Below are 5,932 nucleotides of genomic sequence, written 5' to 3'. Positions count from 1 at the left end.
AACTAACTCTTAACCCAAACCCTGAACCTAAAACTAACCCCTAACCCAAACCCTGAACCTAAAACTAACCCCTAACTCAACACCCTGAACCTCAAACTAACTCCTAACCCAAACCCTGAACCTAAAACTAACCCATGCCCCAAGCCCTGAACCTAAAACTAACTCCTAACCCAAATCCTGAACCTCAAACTAACCCCTAACCCAAACCCTGAACCTAAAATGAACTCCTAACCCAAACCCTGAACCTAAAACTAACCCCTAACCCAAACCGTGAACCTAAAACTAAACCCTAACTCAAACCCTGAACCTCAAACTATCTCATAAACCAAACCCTGAACCTAAAACTAACCCCTAACCGGCAATACAATGTATACAATGTATCCACTAACCTCTTACCTTTACTCTAACCCTAACTCTAAACCTAACTCTAACCCTAATTCTAACCCTAACTCTAACCCTCATTCTAACCCTAATTCTAACCCCAATTCTAACCCTAACTCTAACCCTAATTCTAACCCTAACTCTAACCCTAATTCTAACCCTAATTCTAACCCCAATTCTAACCCTAATTCTAACCCTAACTCTAACCCTAACTCTAAACCTAATTCTAACCCTAACTCTAACCCTAATTCTAACCCTAACTCTAACCATAATTCTAACCCTAACTCTAACCCTAATTCTAACCCTAATTCTAACCCCAATTCTAACCCTAATTCTAACCCTAACTCTAACCCTAACTCAAAACCTAAATCTAACCCTAATTCTAACCCTAACTCTAACCCTAATTCTAACCCTAACTCTAACCCTCATTCTAACCCTAATTCTAACCCCAATTCTAACCCTAACTCTAACCCTAATTCTAACCCTAACTCTAACCCTAATTCTAACCCTAACTCTAACCCTAATTCTAACCCTAACTCTAACCCTAACTCGAACCCTAATTCTAACCCTAACTCGAACCTTAATTCTAACCCTAACTCTAACCCTAATTCTAACCCTAACTCTAACCCTAATTCTAACCCTAATTCTAACCCTAACTCTAACCCTAATTCTAACCCTAACTCTAACCCTAATTCTAACCCTAACTCTAACCCCTAACTCTAACCCTAATTCTAACCCTAACTCTAACCCCTAACTCAAACCCTTAGCCTAACCCCTAACTCAAACCCTTAGCCTAACCCCTAACTCTAACCCTAATTCTAACCCTAACTCTAACCCCTAACTCTAACCCTAACTCTAACCCCTAACTCAAACCCTTAGCCTAACCCCTAACTCTAACCCTAATTCTAACCCTAACTCTAACCCCTAACTCTAACCCTAACTCTAACCCCTAACTCAAACCCTTAACCTAACCCCTAAGCTTAAATAGCCTTTGTCCACATGTTTTACAATTCTTGTGAGGAATTTGGGGATAGAAGGACAGAAGGATAGAAGAACCAACCCCCACATATACACATACCACGCACATGCACGCGCAACCGCGCGTACACACACACACACACACACACACACACACACACACACACACACACACACACACACACACACACGCACACATCGGTGATGACGGTAATTACAGCATGTTTCCCAAACAGAGATATCGTGACCTGACCACAGGTAATTGAGTGTGTTCTCTATGTCCGGCCACACTCGTTAATCAAGTCTTTTGACTCACCCCGTGTGTGTGTGTATGTACGGTATCAGGGTGTGTGTGTGTACCAACTTTCACAATCATTACTGGAACTTGATGATAATACACAAACTGCAACTCTGGTCAGGCCTATAAGCTCATTGTGACTATTTTATTGTCCTCTTTTCTAACTTTGTACCTATATCTCTGTCTTTCTCTCTCCCTCAGTTCTCTCTCTCTATCTCTTGCACACACACACACACACACACACACACACACACACACACACACACACACACACACACACACACACACACACACACACACACACACACACACACACACACACACACACACACACACACACACACACACACACACACACACACACACACACACACACACATGCTCTCTGTCTAATAAACAGGCCTATAAATAACATCACAGGAGGAAGCAAACAGGAGAGAAGTTTCTGTTGTGGTTTTTTGTTTTGTCGCTGGAGGATCCTGCAGACACAGACATCCAGAACAGTAATTACTGTCTCCGTGGCTACTGACGACTGACAAGTCTCTTTCGACGAATAAGAAACTGGTATTTTGACTTAACTCATTAGACCTGTGGGAATTGGCCTATATGGAGAGGGCTACATTAAAATGTTCATTACAGAAGAAATAGGGAATACATAAGCATGGTAGCAATTGAATCGGAAAATTTTGAAGATTAGGGGGAAATGTTTAGACCAAAGTTGAGGACACAACAGTTCAACTGGACTGAATCTGAACTTTACTCTGTTGATTTCATGTACATTTACATTTACTGTACTTTTCGCTGCACTTGTTGATAACGAAAATCTGAAAATTCTCTGGAAACATTCTGTCACATGATTAACATGATTCCTGTAAAATGTGGGGTAGGTGCAACATAAGGCCATTAAAGGGTTTGACCTTTCCAAAGTATACCCAGTTCTGAAGTAGTTTCATTACCATTTTAAGGAAGAGTCTTCAACTACAAGGTACTTTTTGGGCTCGTCTAGCCGTGCCGTTGAGGAACTAGAGCAAGACCTCTTTGTTTGGAACACAGCCCTGCATCCCCGCCATCACACAATTACTGTTGTTGTTTACGCAATCCAAAACGCTCCATTATAAATCACAATCTTGGTCAGGTGGACATCCTTTAAAAGCTTGTTAATTGCCAACATGAATAGCTAAGTTATAAAATAGGATCTTACGGTGTTAGGCTTTCACAGGGCAATTCAGAGAAACAGATGGTCATCGTGGTGCAAAGGAGTCATGCATTCATGTGAGTGTTCAGAATAAACCAGGGTATAACGCCATGTCATCTTGTACATCTAACATGGGGATCATAAACAATGACACCGTATATGACATGAGTTTTATGATATGGAAATGTGAAGTGCACACATAGTTGTCAAAGTGGTAGTACCCGCAAAACACCAGTCTACACGCCAACAGTGAAGAGGCGACTCCGGGATGCTGGCCTTCTAGGCACAGTTGCAAAGAAAAAGCCATATCTCAGACTGGCCAATAAAAATAAAAGATTAAGATAGGCTAAAGAACACAGACACTGGACAGAGGAACTCTGCCTAGAAGGCCAGCATCCCGGAGTCGCCTCTTCACTGTTGACGTTGAGACTGGTGTTTTGCGGGTACTATTTAACGAAGCTGCCAGTTGAGGACTTGCGAGGTGTCTGCTTCTCAAACTAGACACTCTAATGTACTTGTCCTCTTGCTCAGAGAGGGCCTCCCACTCTTCTTTCTATTCTGGTTAGAGCCAGTTTGCGCTGTTCTGTGAAGGGAGTAGTGCACAACGTTGTACGAGATCTTCAGTTTCTTGGCAATTTCTCGCATGGAATAGCCTTAATTTCTCAGAACAAGAATAGACTGATGAGTTTCAGAAGACAGTTATTTGTTTCTGGCCATTTTGAGCCCGTAATGGAACCCACAAATGCTGATGATCCATTTACATTTACATTACATTACATTTAAGTCATTTAGCAGACGCTCTTATCCAGAGCGACTTACAAATTGGTGCATTCACCTTATGACATCCAGTGGAACAGTCACTTTACAATAGTGCATCTAAATCTTAAAGGGGGGGGGGTGGGGGTGAGAGGAATTACTTATCCTATCCTAGGTATTCCTTAAAGAGGTGGGGTTTCAGGTGTCTCCGGAAGGTGGTGATTGACTCCGCTGTCCTGGCGTCGTGAGGGAGTTTGTTCCACCATTGGGGGGCCAGAGCAGCGAACAGTTTTGACTGGGCTGAGCGGGAGCTGTACTTCCTCAGTGGTAAGGAGGCGAGCAGGCCAGAGGTGGATGAACGCAGTGCCCTTGTTTGGGTGTAGGGCCTGATCAGAGCCTGGAGGTACTGAGGTGCCGTTCCCCTCACAGCTCCGTAGGCAAGCACCATGGTCTTGTAGCGGATGCGAGCTTCAACTGGAAGCCAGTGGAGAGAACGGAGGAGCGGGGTGACGTGAGAGAACTTGGGAAGGTTGAACACCAGACGGGCTGCGGCATTCTGGATGAGTTGAAGGGGTTTAATGGCACAGGCAGGGAGCCCAGCCAACAGCGAGTTGCAGTAATCCAGACGGGAGATGACAAGTGCCTGGATTAGGACCTGCGCCGCTTCCTGTGTGAGGCAGGGTCGTACTCTGCGGATGTTGTAGAGCATGAACCTACAGGAACGGGCCACCGCCTTGATGTTGGTTGAGAACGACAGGGTGTTGTCCAGGATCACGCCAAGGTTCTTAGCGCTCTGGGAGGAGGACACAATGGAGTTGTCAACCGTGATGGCGAGATCATGGAACGGGCAGTCCTTCCCCGGGAGGAAGAGCAGCTCCGTCTTGCCGAGGTTCAGCTTGAGGTGGTGATCCGTCATCCACACTGATATGTCTGCCAGACATGCAGAGATGCGATTCGCCACCTGGTCATCAGAAGGGGGAAAGGAGAAGATTAATTGTGTGTCGTCTGCATAGCAATGATAGGAGAGACCATGTGAGGTTATGACAGAGCCAAGTGACTTGGTGTATAGCGAGAATAGGAGAGGGCCTAGAACAGAGCCCTGGGGGACACCAGTGGTGAGAGCGTGTGGTGAGGAGACAGATTCTCGCCACGCCACCTGGTAGGAGCGACCTGTCAGGTAGGACGCAATCCAAGCGTGGGCCGCGCCGGAGATGCCCAACTCGGAGAGTTCAACTAGTCTAAAGAAGACCAGTTTTATTGCTTCTTTAATCAGAACAACAGTTTCAGCTGTGCTAACATAATTGCAAAAGGGTTTTCTAATGATCAATTAATCTTTTAAAATTATAAACTTAGATTAGCTAACACAACGTGCCATTGGAACACAGGGGCGATGGTTACTGATAATGGGCCCCTTTGTGCTTTTCTTTCAAAAACAAGTGTAATGGTTTTCTTCCTCTTCTGACGAGGAGTATGAAGGATTGGACCAATGCGCAGCGTGGTAAGTGTTCATGTTATTTATTGGAACAGAAACACTAAACAAAATAACAAAACAAAAAAAACAGTCCTGTAAGGTGCAGCAACACAAAACAGAAAACAACTGCACACAAATCATAGTGGGAAAACAGGCTGCCTAAGTATGGTTCTCAATCAGAGACAACAATAAACAGCTGCCTCTGATTGGGAACCATACCAGGCCAAACACAGAAATACAAAAACATAGAACAACACATAGAATGCCCACCCCAACTCACGCCCTGAGACATAAAATGGAACTAAGGTCAGGACGTGACAGTACTCCCCCCAAAGGTGCGGACTCCGGCCGCAAAACCTAAACCCATAGGGGAGGGTCTGGGTGACGGGCGGCTCTGGCAGCTCCTGACTGGCGGGCGGCTCTGGTAGCTCCCGACTGACGGGCGGCTCTGACAGCTCCTGACTGGCGGGCGTCTCTGGTAGCTCCCGACTGACGGGCGGCTCTGACAGCTCCTGATTGACGGGCGGCTCTGGCAGCTCCTGACTGATGGGCGGCTCTGGCAGCTCTGGACAGGAGGGTGGCTCTGGCAGCTCCGGACAGGAGGGCGGCTCTGGCAGCTTCAGAAGGGGGGCAGTTTTGGCAGCTCCGGGCAGGAGGGCGGCTCTGGCAGCTCCGGACAGGAGGGCGGCTCTGGCATTTCCGGACAGGAGGGCGGCTCTGGTAGCTCCGGACAGGAGGGAGAACATGGAGGGAGGAGACAGAGAGACAACCTGGTGCGTGGGGCTGCCACAGGACCCACCAGGCTGGGGAGACCTAAGGGAGGCCTGGTGCGTGGAGGAGGCACCGGATGGAC

This window comes from Oncorhynchus gorbuscha, linkage group LG15, assembly GCF_021184085.1.
Source record: "Oncorhynchus gorbuscha isolate QuinsamMale2020 ecotype Even-year linkage group LG15, OgorEven_v1.0, whole genome shotgun sequence".
Taxonomy (NCBI): domain Eukaryota; kingdom Metazoa; phylum Chordata; class Actinopteri; order Salmoniformes; family Salmonidae; genus Oncorhynchus; species Oncorhynchus gorbuscha.
This window is presented reverse-complemented; position numbering follows the sequence as displayed.